This window comes from Canis aureus, chromosome 11 (genome assembly GCF_053574225.1).
Source record: "Canis aureus isolate CA01 chromosome 11, VMU_Caureus_v.1.0, whole genome shotgun sequence".
In the NCBI taxonomy this organism is placed as follows: domain Eukaryota; kingdom Metazoa; phylum Chordata; class Mammalia; order Carnivora; family Canidae; genus Canis; species Canis aureus.
Genome location: NC_135621.1, coordinates 8997587 through 9016648, shown reverse-complemented (window position 1 = coordinate 9016648; position 19062 = coordinate 8997587). Strand labels below are relative to the sequence as shown.

The window sequence follows — 19062 nt, the reverse complement described above, 5'->3', positions numbered from 1 at the left end:
ACAACATCAAAGGCTCTTCACTGGCCTTCACTTTTTACACATCGTTCAAACTAACAGCTCTATTGACACACATAATCCTGCAAAGAATCCTTTGATGATTTTAATACATTAGGAAGGTGAAGGTTAGTCTTTTACTGATTTGGAAAAGAACACAAAAGCAGAGCGGTGTCACGCAAAACTATCTGTAAATGACTATAACAATGAAACCTGTGTGTTTTGGAAAATGAGATACAGCAACAATTACTGACTTGTTTTTGTCTGAGACCCAGGGCTAACCTCCAGACAAGCATACTCATCCTGGAAAACTTTATTTCATCTTTCCCAGAGTCAGTGCACAGGTCCTAAAAATGAGGGCTGAATCTAATTGAGTAGAGTTAATAAAAATCAATGTGCAGGGGCGCCTCGCTGGCTCAGTCAGTGGAGCGTGCAACTCTTGATCTCAGGGTTGTGAGTTTGAGCCCCATGCTGGGTGTAGAGATTACTTAAAACTAAAAATCTTTTTTTTTTTTTAAGATTTCATTTATTTATTCATGAGAGACCCAAAGAGAGAGAGAGACAGAGACATAGGCAGAAGGAGAAGCAGACTCCCCAAGGGAGCCTGATGCGGGACTCGATCCTAGGACCCTGGGATCATGCCCTAAGCCAAAGGCAGATGTTCAACCTCTGAGCTACCCAGGTGCCTCCAAAATAAAAATCTTAAAAAAAAAAAAAAGAGAGAAATCGATGTCCAAATAACATCCCCTCAATTCCTATTATTCTTGTTCAGCAGAGAAAGACCAAGCTCATGATATGTATGCATACATTTGGCCATGTTTAATCAAGCTCGTTAAGAGCAGGGTGGTCACTTTCTGAATTGGGAGTCAGGAAACTTGCTCAATTTAATCATGGCTAACAGTAATCAAACACTATTCTACACCCTATTGAGGCAGGTACAAGTAGCATCCACATTTTACAAAGAAAGAACTCAATTAAATACTTTATCGTGGCAAAAAAGACACAATAACTATGACATGAGGCCCTCGATAAGGTCATGTTCCAGGCAACACTGCTTTGGGAAACCCTGGAAAAGGGCAGTAAGCGTTTCTTAAGTGTCCTCTCTTGGTTTCTCCATCTCTAGACTGGGGGACTCTATTATTAATCTCATAGAAATGTGGTGATCACCAAAGTGAAAACATTATTACAGGCTTTTAACTACCACGAACAGCATCTGGTTTTTAGTCAAAGTAAGTGTTTTTCAATACAGTATTATAATCACCGTGTCTGCCAAACTCTTTCCCTCAAAAATACAGAACTATTTTTGTTTTGTGAAGAGAAAAGAAATCTGGGGTGTGGGTATTCTCATTCAGAAATCTCAGTAAGTCTTTTAAGATTTAGTAATTTTAGCACATCTTGCTGTGCTAAGAGAAAATAAATCAATGGTCTTAGGCTGTCAACTAAGGGTTTTTACCCCCCTTCTTTTAAGTGGCTTTAGTGCCAAATAAGAAATAAAAGTGGCCGAGAGTACAGATCTCAATAGAATTACACAAAAATTCTGTAGGCTTCCTTCTTCAGTCTCATTTGATTTCTGCTTGCTCACTCTCTTCAGTCTTTAAAATCAAGAACTAGGGAATTTTAAAGACCATATTTAAACAGTTAAAAGTCTCATCTTTTTGCAGGGAGTAACTGTTCCTTCATATTATCTGTAATTTTCCCATCAAAATAGGACAGCAGCATTTTCAAGAAGGAAAATATGAAGGGACAGAATGTAGGGTATTATGGTGAGAAAATAAAACATGTTCCAAAAACTGAAGAATTCATTTGATTCCCTCTTTAATTTAGACAAGCTGGGGACAAATGAGGAAAAGATCACACACACACACAAAAAGATCATAAAGAAAAAAAATCAATATAAAAGTACTATCATAAGGCATGTTTTATTAGGAAGAGAAAACCTTTGGGTTCCTTATACTACATCAGAGCCACAAGGCAGCACAATGTTAGGGGAGCTCACTTCCCCACTCATGGTATAGCTTTGTCAATATGACCTCACTAGATGTGATCTAACCTTATGCAGCACTGGAAAATTTAAAATATTTTTAAATAAATGAGTGAAATAAATAGTCATATAAATTTTGGTCCACTGCTCAGAAAAGGTCAAAGAAGCCTGTGATGCACTGTGCCCCACACCATATCCATCCTTGCAATGGGACCACAGGGGGTTACAGGACACAGCACCACTGTCATCCCAGGTTCCAAAGAATCCGTTAGGGCTGGAACTGATGAAAGCATCACATTAAGGAGTGATTTCTAGAAAAAGTATCAGTCTTATTTCTGTAAAAGGGATTACAGCTTCCCACCCACCTTCTTTAAAGACATCCTTTCAGGACTCTTTCTATTAGCTTTCATGTATTAGTATTGATCTGGATCATTTTTTGGAGACTCAAGCTTCATTTTAATTTGATTAACCAAGCCATTATTGAGCTCCTATTTTGTGTCAGGCAGGAGTTATGAAGATTTACAGTATACAAGTCCTTCTGGTAGGAAATACAAATCCTAAATTGATAGTATCAATACATTATTGCTCAACGCTGTAATGAAGAAAGGTACCAGGAAGCTATGGAAAGAGGAGCTGATAGTGGAAGAGCTTGGAAGACATAATGCCCTGAAGGATAAGTACATTACAAGATATACAGCTATAACTACCAAGAAAGTGGAAAGACAACCCACAGAATGGGAGAAATATTTGCAAATTATGTACCTAATGAGGAACTTGTATCTAGAATATATAAAGAACTCTTGTGACTTGGTAATAAAAACACAATCTGATCTTTAAAATGGGGAATCTAGGGGACTCCTGGGTGGCTCAGCAGTATAGCACCTGTGTTCGGTCCTGCATGGAGCCTGCTTCTCCCCTATCTGTGTCTCTGCCTCTCTCTCTCTCTCTCTGTCTCTCATGAATAAATAAATAAAATCTTAAAAAAAATAAAATGGGGAATCTAAATAGACATTTTTTTTTCCAAAAAAGATCTGCAAATGGCCAACAGCAGATGAAAAGTGGCTCAACATCATCAGCATTCAGAAAGAGGCAAATCAAAAGAAATGAGACACCCCTTCACACCTGCTTGGATGGTTACAATAAAAAAGACAAATAATAACAAGTACTGTCAAGGATGTGGAGAAACTGGAACCCTCGTTTGCTGCTGGTGGGAATGCAAAATGGTGCAGCTACTTTGGAAGGCAATCTAGGAGTTCCTCAAAAGGTTAAACGTAGAGTTAACATAGACTTAGCAAGTCCACTCCTACCCAGGTACATACCCAAGAAAAATGAGAACACAACAATTTCTATACAGATGTTTATAGCAGCATTATTTGTGATGGTTGAAAAGTGGAACAAGCTACGTGTCGTCCATCAATGTTGAACAGATAAACAAGATGTGGTCTAGCCATAGAAGGTTAGTCATAAAAAGGAATGAAGTACTGAATCATGCTACCACATGGATGAACCGTGTAAATACAACCTTGTAGTGAATGATACTAGTCACAAAGGGAAACTGATTACATTATGAGATGCCTGGAAGAGACTCATCCATAGAAAGCAGATGAGTTGTTACTAGGGCTGGAGGAGTTGGGGGAAATGGGAGGGAATCGCTAAGGGGTGCCGGGTTTCTTTATGGGATGATGAAAATGTTCTAGAAGCGGCTGTGGTGATGGTTACAAAACTGTGAACACACTAAAAAACAGTGAACTGTATATGCTTTCAGTGAGTGAGTTAAATGATCTGTGACTTACAGCTGTTATATGAAGGAAGATATACTGCTGGATCATAATTCCATGAAATTCTGGTTGTGGAGACATTTCCAAGAATGATCATAATCGTAATAACAAAATAGCTCTTCATATTTCCATGCCTACTACTTTTTAGTAGTTAATCAAATTTGACAACGTAAGGGCAAGCACTTTAAAATGATGTCTTCATGATGGCTCTTGCTTCAGTATTTTTACTTCATCCTGAATTTGTTTATAAGCCAGAGATTAGTAAATTTACTAACTGGCGAGCATCATTGCTGTGTTACAATCTCTAATGGTATAGAAAAGATTTACCTAACAGAACATTAGGAGGGGCTCATTACCATGACTCCCAAACAACTGCATAAAAAGCACAATATCTTTTAGGCAGAAAAATGCCATCTCTGGGGAGGCTCTAAGCAGTCATTATCTTAAATTAAGGTCAGGACCTACTAAATAATAATAACGACCATTTTAACAGGGCTAAAATTTGCTTTTTAAAAACTGACTTTAAAAAAAAATAAACAAAAAAACTGACTTAACTATTTCATCTCTGTTCTACCAGAGTGACACCACAGAAGGAATCAACACGAACAATCCAACAATAATATGCAAGAAGTGTGCTTTCAAACTAATCAATTATTTTGTTAAACAAAACTGAAACAGTTACTCTAAGCTATAGAAATCTGCTGACTAATACTAAATAAAGCAGAATTGCCTAGGAAAGGAGGAAATGGAGTCGTTTCTTCCTATTGCTCTGATAAAGGGAAGTCCTAATTCTTGAAATAAATTTGTGGGAGACCACAGACTGATGATGCATATTTCAGGGAAAGATTAAGTTCATGAGACTGGGTTGCTTCTCTAATATGTTGCTAAATAACTAGGACTAGTGCATAAAACTGATAGATTGAGTGTGACACTCATGATCATCCAGCAAGTAGAAATGCAACAACATTTCTAAGTCATCCCAAATCATCTCAATTATTTCATAGTCTTGTTTGGTCAGATTGTTCCTTATGACAATAAAAAAGGTATACATTCTGTTAGAATTTATCAGTACCTTTAACCAATGGATATAAAGTGTTTTCCCAAATAACAGGTGAGAGCCAATGGAAGGTCTCAGAGAAGAACCCAATGATCCTCTAACTGGTTCCATCAAGGTTTACACAACCTTGCAGCTGCTGATTAACTATCGGGTGCAAACTTTGGTGAAATGTTTTTTTAGGTTAGAAATTTGGAGCAAAAAAGAAAAATCCACAAAAGTAAACAAAGACCATTTCTCCTTTCCATGAGAAATCCAAATCCAAGATCTATGCTTCTCTTACACTCAGAAATTAGGTGACATCAATATGGATCTAGACTGGAGTTACGGTGTTATCTATTACAAATCATGGGAGGGGTGCTGTGTGGCTCAGTCAGTTAAGCATCCCACTCTTGATTTTGGCTTCAGTCATGATCCTGGCTCCTGGTCCTGGGATTGAAGCCCCGGGTTGGGCTCCATGTCAGTGAGGAATCAGTTTGCACACTCCCTCTCTCTCTCTCTCAAATAAATAGATCTTAAAAAAAAATCATCGTACATGGGGCAAGTCACTTAACCTCTCAAATATCACCTTGTGAAATAATAGTCCCACCTCACTGGACCGATGAGGATTAAATGAGTAGAAATGAAAAGCATGCGGCCATCTGTAAACCACCAGGAGAAGATGCTGTTATTACTAGCATCTGCAGGCTTTCATTACAAAGCTATTCACTGACTATCTCCTTGTGGCAGGCTCCTTACTCGGGGCTATAAATAATAGGCTGAAAGCCATGAGCCTCATGCTCAGTGAGAAGACAGGCAATGCAGACAGTGAGAGCCAGTGACCTGTAGGACCTTAAGGTATGAATGTCAAAGAGCAATGGAAGTGCGCAGAGGAAGTTCCCATGGTTGGGCAAAGGGGTCAGTACCAAGGAGGTGATCCTGAGGTTGACCTGGCAGTGTGTTGATATATACAGGTGGTGGGAGGGTGGGGATGGTGGGGGGAAGGTAACTCTGGGCTGAAAGAACAGCATATGCACATGCAGGAGGAGGGAGAGAACAAGGAGAGTTATACCAAGGGCTTCTCTGCTGCTGCAACCCAACCCTGGATGGCTACGAGGTCTAGTTATGGGCCTAGGGCAGCCCCATGTTAAAACATTAAGGAGTAAGATTTTATATCCAAGATCAGTTTTCCAAACTGGTTTGATGATAAAAACCACCTGGGATGCTTATTAAAAGTACCCATGTCCAGTCTCTTCGGTTGGCTATTTTTATCTTGTTAGTCTGGCAGGACCTGGAATGGAGGATTTTAATTAAGTACCTAAGTGACTCTTTTCACTGGGCAACTTCAGGAAACCCGAGTGAAGAACTGAACAATTCCGAATAAAGAAGATATACCATCAGACTTGCATTCTGGAAAAATCATACAAATAACTAATTAAATAAATGAAATGCTAAACATCCTACACCTCAAGAAATAAGAGTTTCTCTTTGTATGGTTCCCTGTTTGAATTATGATTTACGAGGCAAAACAAACCAACAATAAAAGCCTCACAAGAATGAATGGTATCCATGTTCTCCCCTGCCTAGGCCTATTATTTTAATTAGTTATGAATCACTCATTTCTGTCATCTGGTATGGAACTAATGAGTATTTCCATTTAATCTGTTATCAGAAAGCAGAAGCTGGTTTTCAACCACATTGTGGAGAAAGCTTTAGAGCTGAGCTGCCCAATATGTAGCTATTAGACACACTGAGTGCTTCCAATGTGGCTAGACCCAACTGCGATGTGCTGTCAGTGTAAAGCACACACAAGATTTCAAAATTGCAGCAAGAAAAAGAAAGGATGTGAAATGTCTCACTGATAATCATTAATGTTGAAATATAAAAATTTAGACTGGTATAAAACTTTAGACATTGGATTACAGAAAAGACATTATTAAAATTAACCTCACCTCTTCATCTGTTTCTGTTCACTTTTTAAAGTAATTATTAAGAAAATCTAAAATTAGAAATGTAGTTCATCTATATGACAAAGCTCCTCTAGAATATGGGTAAATTAGCAACCAAGTTTCTCCTAAGTGGAATCTAAAATGTCACGTTCTCATCAGAAAAGGTTTTTGAAGAATTAGCAGGCTTGATCAGAAGACCAGACTCCAGCATAATGCAAATATGGGATGGAATACAGAGTAGCAAGACACTAGTTGCAGTTAGAAGTGTGACCTTGGAAAAGTAACTATCTCTTTGGAATCCTCAACTACAAAATGGTTACTAATTATAGATGCCATATTCCCCCTTGCAAAGACAATGAAAGGTTTTAAGGAGAAATGAAAAGACCTTCTCAGCTTGTACAGCACTGTACTGGCCAATTATCATAAAATGTGTAATGAAAAAAGAAGATGTTCTAGATTTGGTAATATTGACTACAAAGGCTAAAGGACTTTCAGAGAAGAAATCGGATCATGGGCCAACTGGGATTATCTTCAGGGACAGCTTTAGAGGGCACTGGTCCTGCACTGCCTTTATTTATTTATTTATTTTTTTATTTATGATAGTCACAGAGAGAGGGGGGGTGCAGAGACACAGGCAGAGGGAGAAGCAGGCTCCATGCACCGGGAGCCCGACGTGGGATTCGATCCCGGGTCTCCAGGATCGCGCCCTGGGCCAAAGGCAGGCACCAAACCGCTGAGCCACCCAGGGATCCCTCTGCACTGCCTTTAAAGGATGTGCAGGATTTGGAAGGTTGTGCAAATTTGGGGAATGGAAATGTAGTTTCTTTTCTTTCTTCTTTTTTTTTTTTATAAAGATTTTATTTATTCATGAGAGATAGAGAGAGAGAGAGAGGCAGAGGGAGAAGCAGGCTCCACGCAGGGAGCCTGACGTGGGACTCTATCCCACCTTGGGCCGAAGGCAGGTGCCAAACCGCTGAGCCACCTGGGAATCCCCAGAAATGTAGTTTCTTAAACTAAAAATGGTATTTTTGACACTGTGGCCCAGAAAAGTTAGGTTCTGGGGAAGGATGCTTAGGTGGCTGGACCAAATGTACCCTTCCAGGTTACTGCCTCATGGAAAATGTAACTCCCTAGTCTTTCTGCATTTAAATTATGAGATTACCAACAATTTAAGCAAACTAAGTAGCACAGACATGTATGAAATTAGGTTGCTTCCATTCTAAGCTGAAAATCACCGTCTCATCCTAGAATTCTAGAGATAGCAATTTAGAGGGGAGTAGAATTATGATAAAACCTTTTGGAATAAAACAAGGTAACTGTCCTCTCAGTACAGTTAATCCTCATTGTTTTGGATTTAAAAGTAAAGTCATTTTTACAACATTTTGGACACTAAAGAGAGGCTGTATCCACTTTTCTAAGTTTTCACTACAACATCTTCATCTGAAAGGACATTATCCTCAGCATTATTTTAGAATAAAAGCTTAATACCAAACCATCAGTTTTCATAGCTTTTGAAAGCCAAACATATTTTGGACTAGATCGCATTTTCAGGTGAAGTATGGAAAACAAACTTGCATCTTTTTTTTTGTTGTTTTCAGATGAAAGCTAGCCAGGATAAAATGCAATAAATTAAGGTGATCAATTATTGCAGCTTAATACACTGCAGGAAAGGCCCGTTTAAGGAAATACAGATCTGAATGATTCACTATCATGCCTGTATTGGGGATGCACAAGAGGTAAGAGTTCATTAACTTCCCTATAATTAAGCAAGGACATTTCAGACTGTATTAGTAGATTGATTTTACGACCAGAAAAAGACCATGTGTGGAAATCACTGACCTGTAGGGAGTACAAAGATTTACATTTTGGAATGGCTGGATTGCTGACCTTTCAGAGGTTCAAGGCATTCTCTAAACGTTGACTTTCTTTACTGATATAATTCAACATGAAGTCTCGTAAACAGAAAAGCTTGCATATTTTTTAAAGTAAATTTTAAGAATGAAAAATTTTGGGGGTGCCTGGGTGGCTCAGTTGGTTAAGTGTCTGCCTTTGGCTCAGGTCATAATCCAGGGGTTCTGGGATCAAGCACTGAGTTGGGCTCCCTGCTCAGCTGGGAGTCTGCTTCTTCCTCTCCCCCACCCGCCCCCAGCTCATGCTTGTGGGCTCTTTCTCTCTCAAATAAATAAATCTTAAAAAAGAAAAAAAAAAAAGAAAAACTTTTAAAGTAGTTTAAATTGTTTTGTACTGAATTACTTACACATTGAGAGGTTTTATGGTGTTTTTTTTTTTTTTTTTAAGATTTTTAAGTAATTTCTACATCCAATGTCAAGCTCAGCCTCACAACCCCAAGATTCAAGCGTCACATGCTTTACTGATTGAGCCAGTCAGATGTCCCAGATTGAGCCTTTTTCAAATTAAGGCTCTTCTCCTTATTGCAGTAATTACAATTTTAGAGTGTACAGTTTAACCTCCCAAGGAATTTACCATTTACATAGTAAATGCCAGGAGAATATTTATTGAGTTCCTACTATGTTCCCAATTCTGTGATAGGTGCTTGATATAGCTTAGCTCATTTAATTCTTATAGCAATCATATTATATAGTGCCTTCATTAAACAGATGAGGATATCAAAGGAGAGGGAGGTTATTTTGTCCAAAGTCATATGATTACTAGGTATGAAAGCTTGGATTCCCATTCAAGTGTGTCTGATTCCAAAGTTCATGATACAAAATTATCATGCTCAACAATTACACACAGTGTATAATTATACAAAGCAAGCCCAGTGATCCAGGCTGGCCTTCTAGATAATTTGTTAGAAAATATATAGGTGCTGTATATAACTTAATGTATCAAACAAAATTTAACTGCCAAGTATCTAGCTAGCATCAATTTAAATAATAATGATTACATTTCTATTATTTACTTAAATTAAGAAAGCCAAAAGAATCTCTTCCTCTCCAAAATTCAAATATTTTATAAAAACCAGTTAAGTGACTAATACTAATTCTCTAGTATTTTCTGAATGTTGTGGCTTTATGGGAAATCGTGTATTTAGGTCAACTGCTGCTGCTTTTAAATTGTGTATTAAGTTGATGCTTTAAATTGTTATAAATTGTTAATACATTAAAATTACTGTAAAGCTTTGAACTACAGATTATAAATCCCTGAATACAAATATCATGTCTTTAAATTTCCATAGAGCACATAATAGATACCTAATAACAACCTCTGATGAATGTTTGTTTCAGTAAGAGGAGTTATCAGAAGGCTTAGTTATGTACATACGGACTCAGGACCCAAATTTTGCTAATTTATAAAACGGTTTTCCATTCCCTTCTCCCCACAGTCCACTGCCTCATGACTAACTCTTCTTTTTTTGCTCCATGTGGTCCTTCTGGCATCCAGCCCTACAAGGTCTCCCCCATTAACCATGCCCTATTTGGTCAACAGTGGGAAAAGACTCCAGCTAATTCCTGTTTTACACATCTCTCAATTAAAGGTATTTTATATGTCTACTTCTACTATAGATAAAACCTTCATTTAGAAAAATGACAAAGGAAACACTAATCATTTCACTTAATTTTCTTTAGATCTTTACTACAGACTTCAATTGGATTGCTATTGGCAACTTTATATGTTACTTTAATTCATTTTTAAAAATTTTTTTACTTTGATTTAACTACAATTCAACACATAAGAGTTCCAATAATCTCTGGCTCCAAGTGAAGTGGAACTGAGTCAGGAAGTGACACAAGGAAATCAGAAAGTGGTCCAGTACTTGTGCTTCCTCAATATTCATTTTATATTTACTGACAGTCACAGTTCTGGATCATAAAATAAATGCCTTTCAAGCTTTAGGTTACATAATCCTTAAAAGAAATGCTATTAAAATACACACACACACTTGTTTATTTACTTATATATTATATATATCAATATGTATATCTTTCAAGATTTTTCAGGCTTAAGAAAGTACCGGACATCAACTAGTTAAAATGTCAGAAATGGGGGTGCCTGGGTGGCTCAGTCAGTTGAGCATTTGACTCTTAATTTTGGCTCAGGTCATGATCTCAGGGTTGTGACACTGAGCCCCTCCCTGAGCTGTGCACTCAGCAGGGAATCTGCTTGAGGTTCTCTCTCCCTCTCCCTCTGTCCCTCCCACTGTGCTCACTCTCTCTCAAGTAAAAAATAAATAAATATTTTAAAATGTAAAAAAACATTAATTCTCATTATTTTATCTCTTCAAAGTATCAAGTAAAATGTCCAATTTGAGCTACAACCTATGTATGGAAAAATACATTCTTTTATTTTATCCTCAGATATGAGCCATACTCTATGATAAAATAGTATTTCTAGTCCTGCACAAACATCCAACTTTTACCCACATAATCTGAAAAATTGAATTCAACAATGTTCACTCAACAATGTCCACTTAAACAAGTGAACAGGTGAGAAAGAGACACTTATGCTACTCATCTGACAAACATTTACAGAGCACCATCCAGATGCTGACTGAGCTCTGGGGAAACAAAGATAAAGCAATCGCTTTGTGCCTTATGGCCTCTCAGACTAGCTCCTTGTCTACAGACCTGAAAGCAAGTAACTTATTTTTATAATGATCATCATTTACAGTACAATGTGGTAAGTCCTTTAATGGAAGCAGAAAGAAAGTGCTGAGGACACACAGGAAGGAGCGACAAACTGCCCAGGTAAACCAGGGTTAGCAGGTAAGTAGGAAATTGCCAAGTCGGGGGCAGGTATGAGAACGGCATTATGACCAAAAGGACTGGCCTGTGCAAAGGCCCAGGCACAGGATTATCTGGAGATTTCAGGGCATTGCATATGGCAGTCTCTTCCACATTGCACAGTGATAAGCAGGAGTTGGGCCAATTATCAGGGGGTTTAAAAGTAAATAAGGGCACCTGGGTGGCTCAGTCAAGTAAAGTGTCCAACCCTTGATCTTGGGGTTGTGGGATTGATCCCTGAGTCGGGCTCCACACTCAGTGGAGACTGCTGGAGATTTTCTCTCCCTCTCCCTTTGCTCCTTTCCCCTGTGCTTATTCTTTCTCTAAAATAAGTAAAGCTTAAAAAAAACCCAAAACAAAAGTAAATAGTCTAAAATGGTAAGGGATGCTATTTTTATTCACTTTCTCATTCACTATTATCGGGAATGTTTCACAATGTATTGTTTTAGGAAGTTAAAAACAAATGCATATTATTCACATCTAGAAAAGATAGCTGTAGAACTATGTTCTAACTGATGAAATTACCAGAAAATGACAGTTCCTGCCAAGTCCTTGACAACAGATTTTTAAAAATTATTTTATGCTAATTTAGACAAGGGAGTACAGTGTCAACTATATTCAGTAGAATACTGAGGATATGGAGTGGAAGGATTTATAAGTACCATACATGGTCAGAATTGCCTTTTTTTTAAAAAGGATTTTTTTTTAAAGATTTTATTTATTTATTCAGGAGAGATACACAGAGAGAGAGAGAGGCAGAGACACAGGCAGAGGGAGAAGCAGGCTCCATGCAGGGAGCCTGATGCAGGACTCGATCCCAGGACCCTGAGATCACGACCTGAGCCAAGGCAGACACTCAACCAATGAGCCACCCAGAAGTCCCTAGAATTGCCTTCTATTTCACTTCCATTTCACTAATTAAACCTGAACTTGGATTTAAGTTTTGAATTAAAGTAGCTTAAAGTGACAAATTATTTAAAATGCCTATCTTCTCTCTTTCTCACCCTCTTCCACCCTCGTCCATCATCTTATGACTGACTTTGAAAAGGCATACTTCTTAAAAGATATTGTATCATTTAATCTTCACAACAAAAAGCATTTCAGAAATGCTAAGGTAGGGCAGCCCTGGTGGCTTAGCGGTTTAGCGCCGCCTTCAGCCCAGGTTGTGATCCTGGAGACCTGGGATCGAGTCCCACGTCGGGCTCCCTGCATGGGGCCTGCTTCTCCCTCTGCCTCTGTGTGTGTGTGTGTGTGTGTGTGTCATGAATAAATAAATAAAATCTTAAAAAAAAATGCTAAGGTAAAAATGCTAGCATTTTCCAACCTTCCGCCTCTTTATAAGCTCTTTATAAGATCTCAGGTACAATATTAACTTTACAGCCTCTGTCATGTCCATGCTTTCATACAGCTGCTCTCATCTGGAAGAGAGTCATTTTTAAATAGGATCAGCTGTGCAAAGAGCCTGGTGTGTTGCTGTGAAACACTGCCCTTCCCTCAAATCCCCAGGACCAGGGAGCTTCTCTCCGCCTCGCCCCCCAACTTAGATACAGCCTTTCACTTGAGCCTTTCCTCCCCAGGTCTCTGCCCACACTGTGTACTTCCTCTGCTGCATTTCACTCCAGGAGACAGCACTCCATACAGTGGGAATGCTGGCAAACGTGACTCCATCTTTGGCCCTCCATCTTGCTCATGGTTGCTGGATGGCCTTCTCTGGAGATCACTAAACTTACTCTAGAAATGCCCACCAAGGCCAGGATGGGAGAGGCATGTTTAGGCCTCCCATGAATCTGTTAGAGATGACAGTCTTTCCCCTTCCTGATGATGCACTGGTGGTGCCACAAGATCTAATTACAGGTGAGCTGTCGATTAGGTGCATGCAAACCCTTCAAGGTGCAGGAAAACGAGCCCTTCGGCGTCACTACAGTGCCCCTCCACAGGAGCTCTTGCTTGCTCTAGAGAAGCTGTGGACTGAGGTCTGGACTTTGCAGAAAATGTGCAGCTGGATGGTTGCCTGCCCAATCCCCCATCAATAAGTTACCCTGAACACAACTCTGCGTCAACTGTGTGCGGGTGGCCTGCTTCGTTTTCTGATCTCTAAGTGCCTTCTCAGACTAGGAGATACTCCACTGTCCCTCCTCCACTTTCTAACACCTGTGTCTTATGGAAGAGGTGGAAGTCACAAAACTATGAAAATAAAAGACAACGAACTGATGATAGACTGGGGGAAACGAGGGAGAAGAAAAGATAAAGGGAAACAGTTTAAGGAGGAAAGAATTGAGGAGAGGGAGAGAAGTAAGAGAGGAAAAATGAGGGGTGTATGAGGAAAGGGGGCAGGTAAAATGAAATAAATGTAAAGTGACGAAGGTCTTGAGGAAGTCACTTCATCAGTCTTGGGCATGGGAGGGGCTGAGAGTGCTTTAGTGTACTCAGGCCTGTCCTAGGCTCCTAGACTTTTCCAGAGTATTCTGCTGTTCCCAAATCCCAGATATCAGGCTGTAGTCTTAGGTCAGCATGAGCATAAGATTTCCAGGTCAAGCCTAATTTCTTTCTCTTATTAGAACCAAAGCATAGGTCATTCAGAATCATAAGATCTTCTCCTTCTAGGCCTTTGGAAACCTGGGTGAAATCAAAATTGGTCATGAATGTGTAATTTCATGTTTAATGGAACTTCGAGTTCAATCAGTGAGCATGGGACTCATCCGGGCTCATCTTTCACAGGAACCCTAATTCTAATGTAGCTCTCAGACCAAACAGCAGAAATTCTTTGTATTCATCCTATTTTCATGATTAATTTTTGCAGCTCCCGGAGCATTTTTAATTATCTGGGCACCTCAAGGGTAGAGCAGAAAGGCCATTAAAAATAGGTAGAACCTTTCAGAATTCTTGCACCGTCTTCCTCCTACGTAAAAATGAGACCAGTTCAGTAAGGCCCAAAGCTTTCCACACTGACCTACAGCATGATGTTTTTCTCCCCCTTTTAAGTTTAGATGTTTCTGGTGAGAACCCACACTACGCACAGGCACAGCTGATGCTCCCTTGGCTGCGGCATTCAGAAAGCGGTCTGAATGGATGGCACTAAGCCTCCTGCCACTGCCCTGGATCCTTCCCCAGCGCAGGTGCCAAGTCACCCTGAGTTAGGCAAGCGACAGTCCACAGGGCACTTCAGTCCCTGCCTCCTAGACTAGCTCTCCTGAATGCTGGCAGCAGAGCATGGGATGGATACATCTTTTTCTTCTTCCCTCTGGTTATAGGGTTAGCTGGCTGGGATCATCCCAAAGGCACAACACTGTGTCCAAATCCAGTCAAACACCTTACATTGTCTAGTAGTCCCCTCCAGAGGCTGAAATAAATAATAGCTACTTCTAGCCTTAAGATCTGCATGTGAGCATTACATACAGAGCAAGGGTCAAAGACTCAAATGCCCTCAGAATCCAGATAAGTCCCCTAAGTGAGTGAAGTGGACAGGGTATAAGATAACAAGAGAAGGGAATGGCCATGCTTGGTGGGAGCATGCACCTCATCCAGCCACCGAGCTCCAGACAGCAGTTGCTACACAGGAAGCCTGATGCAGTTAAGCCCAATCTGATTTTGTTTTTTGAGAGAAGCCTGAAATTTCGATTTTGGGGCAAAATTTCCAAACTCTTTAAGATCAGCAACTAATTATATTAAAGCAAAAATAGTGTATGGGCCAAACAAAACCCATCTCTGTGCCAGATTTTGCCTCTGGACTACCGTTTTGTGCTCCCTGACAGAAAGTCTAAGCTTCCTGGACAAAATCACGCCTTCAATAGTCATAAATATAACAAGAGAAACAAAACTGAGATAAATGATAATTTGACGGGACCTCAGAAATGAGGCAGCAATGTAAATGGTGTATGGAAAACCAATCAAAACAAGATGATATTTAGTGAGTAGTATAATTTCCCAGCTTTTAAGTCAATTTATATTTGTAACCTGGATGACAATGGCTTGACTTACTCTAAAACTCACACTAGTTTTCTTGAAATTGAAAATACTAGAACAGTTTCTCCTTTTCACCATTCTCTCCTGGGGCTTACCCTAAATCTGGAAGATGATCTGAAGTCCAATCTTATTGGAACTCTTTCTCAAGAACTGTTCGTGCTGACTCAAGAAATCTGAGAAAAGCACTTCTCCCAGTGCTGGTACAAATCCCATTAACCATCACTGCTATCAAAGGCTTTACTGAATAATGTGTTCCAATTTACTTTTTGTATCTCTCTTCTTTGGACACATGTTAGAAAAACAGAACAATCACAGAATCTCAAATTCACAATAACCCTTAGAAATCACTTGGCCCTATCTGCTGCTGTCTGGTGATCAAATTCTCCCAAGTCCATGCCTGCCCAGAATTCATTATGTCCCAAGAGCAGCCTGTGCTACCATCTGGCAACTCCAGCCCTTAGAGAAGTCTTCTTGAACTAAAACAAGAACTCATCCATTGGTTTGACAAAAACCTATCAAAATGCCAATGATACGACTCCTACTAGTGGCTTCGATATAGATGAATAAGCTGGGACATTCCTCCCCCTCTGCAAAGAATTCACAGAAATATTTTTAAAATTAAATTTCAAATTTCCAAAAGGGTATTTTGCATGAGTAAGTGCACTCAAGAGACAAAACAAAGTCAACCAATCAAAAAGTCTAAGATGTAAGGCAATTCATGAGAAGTGAATACAGAAATACTTGAAAGAAACGATTTAATAGTTAATAGGGAAATAGGTATGAATACTCAGATATGAAACTTCCTTCGACTAACCTAACATCTTTTCCTGATCACTCTGGGAACCAAAGGCTAAAAGGAAGACAGGTACCAAGTTCATCACCTACACTAGGAGGAGGTTTACTCACCCAGGACCTCTCATACTTGGAGCGGTCACAAACCAGGTTTCACTTGTGTTCATTTAACAAACCTCTTCCCTCATTGATACCTGTATCCTTCTTCTGCTATGCTGTCCCTCAAGCCTAACTCAAGAAAAAGATAATTCAGTTCATTCTATCGCCATTCCCCCTCCACCTACAAGTTGCCCAATTAAGAGAAATTTGAGAAAAAGAATTCACTATATGGTAGTTTAAGGTCTGCATGACAGTAATAGCTGAGAAGACTTGGTCCAAAGAAAACTTGGTCATATATTCTGCGTAAAACTTTGTTTTCCCAACTAAGCAAAAGTGAAAATTTCCTCTGTTAGTATAATCAAGATTTTTTTTTTTTTCCCTTGAAATTCTGAGTCCTGACCTTGGGTAATTTATAGAAATTTAAACCTCAACTGAAACCAATCTCACTTAATTGTTACGAGGAATAAATTAGATAAAGCTTATAAAGAATTCAAATAGAGCCTCACAGAAAATTCTCAACAGAGGAGGAGGGGCAAGACCGCGGAAGAGTAGGGTCCCCAAATCACCTGTCTCCACCAAATTACCTAGAAAACCTTCAAATTATCCTGAAAATCTATGAATTCGGCCTGAGATTTAAAGAGAGACCAGCTGGAATGCTACAGTGAGAAGAGTTCGCGCTTCTATCAAGGTAGGAAGACGGGGAAGAAGAAATAAAGAAACAAAAGGCCTCCAAGGGGGAGGGGCCCCGCGAGGAGCCGGGCTGAGGCCGGGGCGAGTGTCCCCAGGACAGGAGAGCCCCGACCCGGAGGAGCAGGAGCTGCACCAACCTTCCCGGGCGGAAAGGGGCTCACAGGGAGGTGGAGCAGGACCCAGGAGGGCGGGGATGCCCTCGGGCTCCCCGGGACACTGACAGACACCTGCGCCCCAGGAGAGTGCGCTGAGCTCCCTAAGGGCTGCAGCGCAAGGCGGGACCCGGGAGCCAGAGCTGGCCCCGCCACTGGGGCTGTTCCTCCTGGGGCCTCACGGGGTAAACAACCCCCCTGAGCCCTGCACCGGGCAGGGGCACAGCAGCTCCCCCAAGTGCTAACACCTGAGAATCAGCACAACAGGCCCCTCCCCCAGAAGACCAGCTACACGGACAAGTTCCAGGGGAAGTCAAGGGACTTAAAGTACAAAGAATCAGAAGATACTCCCCCGTGGTTCTTTTTGTTGTTGTTGTTGTTGTTGTTTTGTTTTGCTTTTTGATTTGTTTCCTTCCCCCACCCCCTTTTTTTCCTTTCTTTTTCTTTCTCTTTTTCTTATTCTTTTTCGTTTTTTTCTTCCTTTTTTTTTCCCTCTCTTTTCTTTCCTTCTTTCTCTCCTCTCTTTTTCTCCTTTTCCCAATACAACTTGCTTTTGGCCACTCTGCACTGAGCAAAATGACTAGAAGGAAAACCTCACCTCAAAAGAAAGAATCAGAAACAGTCCTCTCTCCCAGAGTCACAAAATCTGGATTACAATTCAATGTCAGAAAGCCAATTCAGAAGCACTATTATACAGCTACTGGTGGCTCTAGAAAAAAGCATAAAGGACTCAAGAGACTTCATGACTGCAGAATTTAGACCCAATTAGGCAGAAATTAAAAATCAATTGAATGAGATGCAATCCAAACTAGAAGTCCTAACGACGAGGGTTAAGGAGGTGGAAGAACGAGTGAGTGACATAGAAGACAAGTTGATGGCAAAGAGGGAAACTGAGGAAAAAAGATATAAACAATTAAAAGACGATGAAGATAAAGGGAAATATACGACAGCCTGAGGAAGAAAAACTTAGGTTTAATTGGTGTTCCCGAGGGTGCCGAAAGGGCCAGAGGGCCAGAATATGTATTTGAACAAATTCTAATCTGGGAAGGGAAACTTTCCTAATCTGGGAAGGGAAACAGGCATTCAGATCCAGGAAATAGAGAGATCCCCCCCCTAAAATCAATAAAAACCGTCCAACACCTCGACATTTAAGAGTGAAGCTTGCAAATTCCAAAAATAAAGAGAAGATCCTTAAAGCAGCAAGAGACAAGAAATCCCTTTTTTTTAAAAATTTTTTTTATTATTTATTTTTATGATAGGCACACAGTGAGAGAGAGAGGCAGAGACACAGGCAGAGGGAGAAGCAGGCTCCATGCACCGGGAGCCCGACGTGGGATTCGATCCTGGGTCTCCAGGATCGCGCCCTGGGCCAAAGGCAGGCGCTAAACCACTGCGCCACCCAGGGATCCCGAAATCCCTGACTTTTATGGGGAGGCGTATTAGGGTAACAGCAGACCTCTCCACAGAGACCTGGCAGGCCAGAAAGGGCTGGCAGGATATATTCAGGGTCCTCAATGAGAAGAACATGCAACCAAGAATACTTTATCCAGCAAGGCTCTCATTCAAAATGGAAGGAGAGATAAAGAGCTTCCAAGACAGGCAGCAACTAAAAGAATATGTGACCTCCAAACCAGCTCTGCAAGAAATTTTAAGGGGGACTCTTAAAATTCCCCTTTAAGAAGAAGTTCAGTGGAACAATCCACAAAAACAAGGACTGAATAGATATCATGATGACACTAAACTCATATCTCTCAATAGTAACTCTGAACGTGAACGGGCTTAATGACCCCATCAAAAGGCGCAGGGTTTCAGACTGGATAAAAAAGCAGGACCCATCTATTTGCTGTCTACAAGAGACTCATTTTAGACAGAAGGACACCTACAGC

At 40.2% G+C, this 19062-nt stretch overlaps 1 protein-coding gene across 2 annotated transcripts in view; it reads right to left on the bottom strand.

Annotated features, from left to right (window-relative positions):
• The window catches only part of SRGAP1 (SLIT-ROBO Rho GTPase activating protein 1), a 270069-nt gene that overhangs the window by 135390 nt on the left and 115617 nt on the right, over positions 1-19062 (bottom strand). The window lies entirely within an intron of this gene.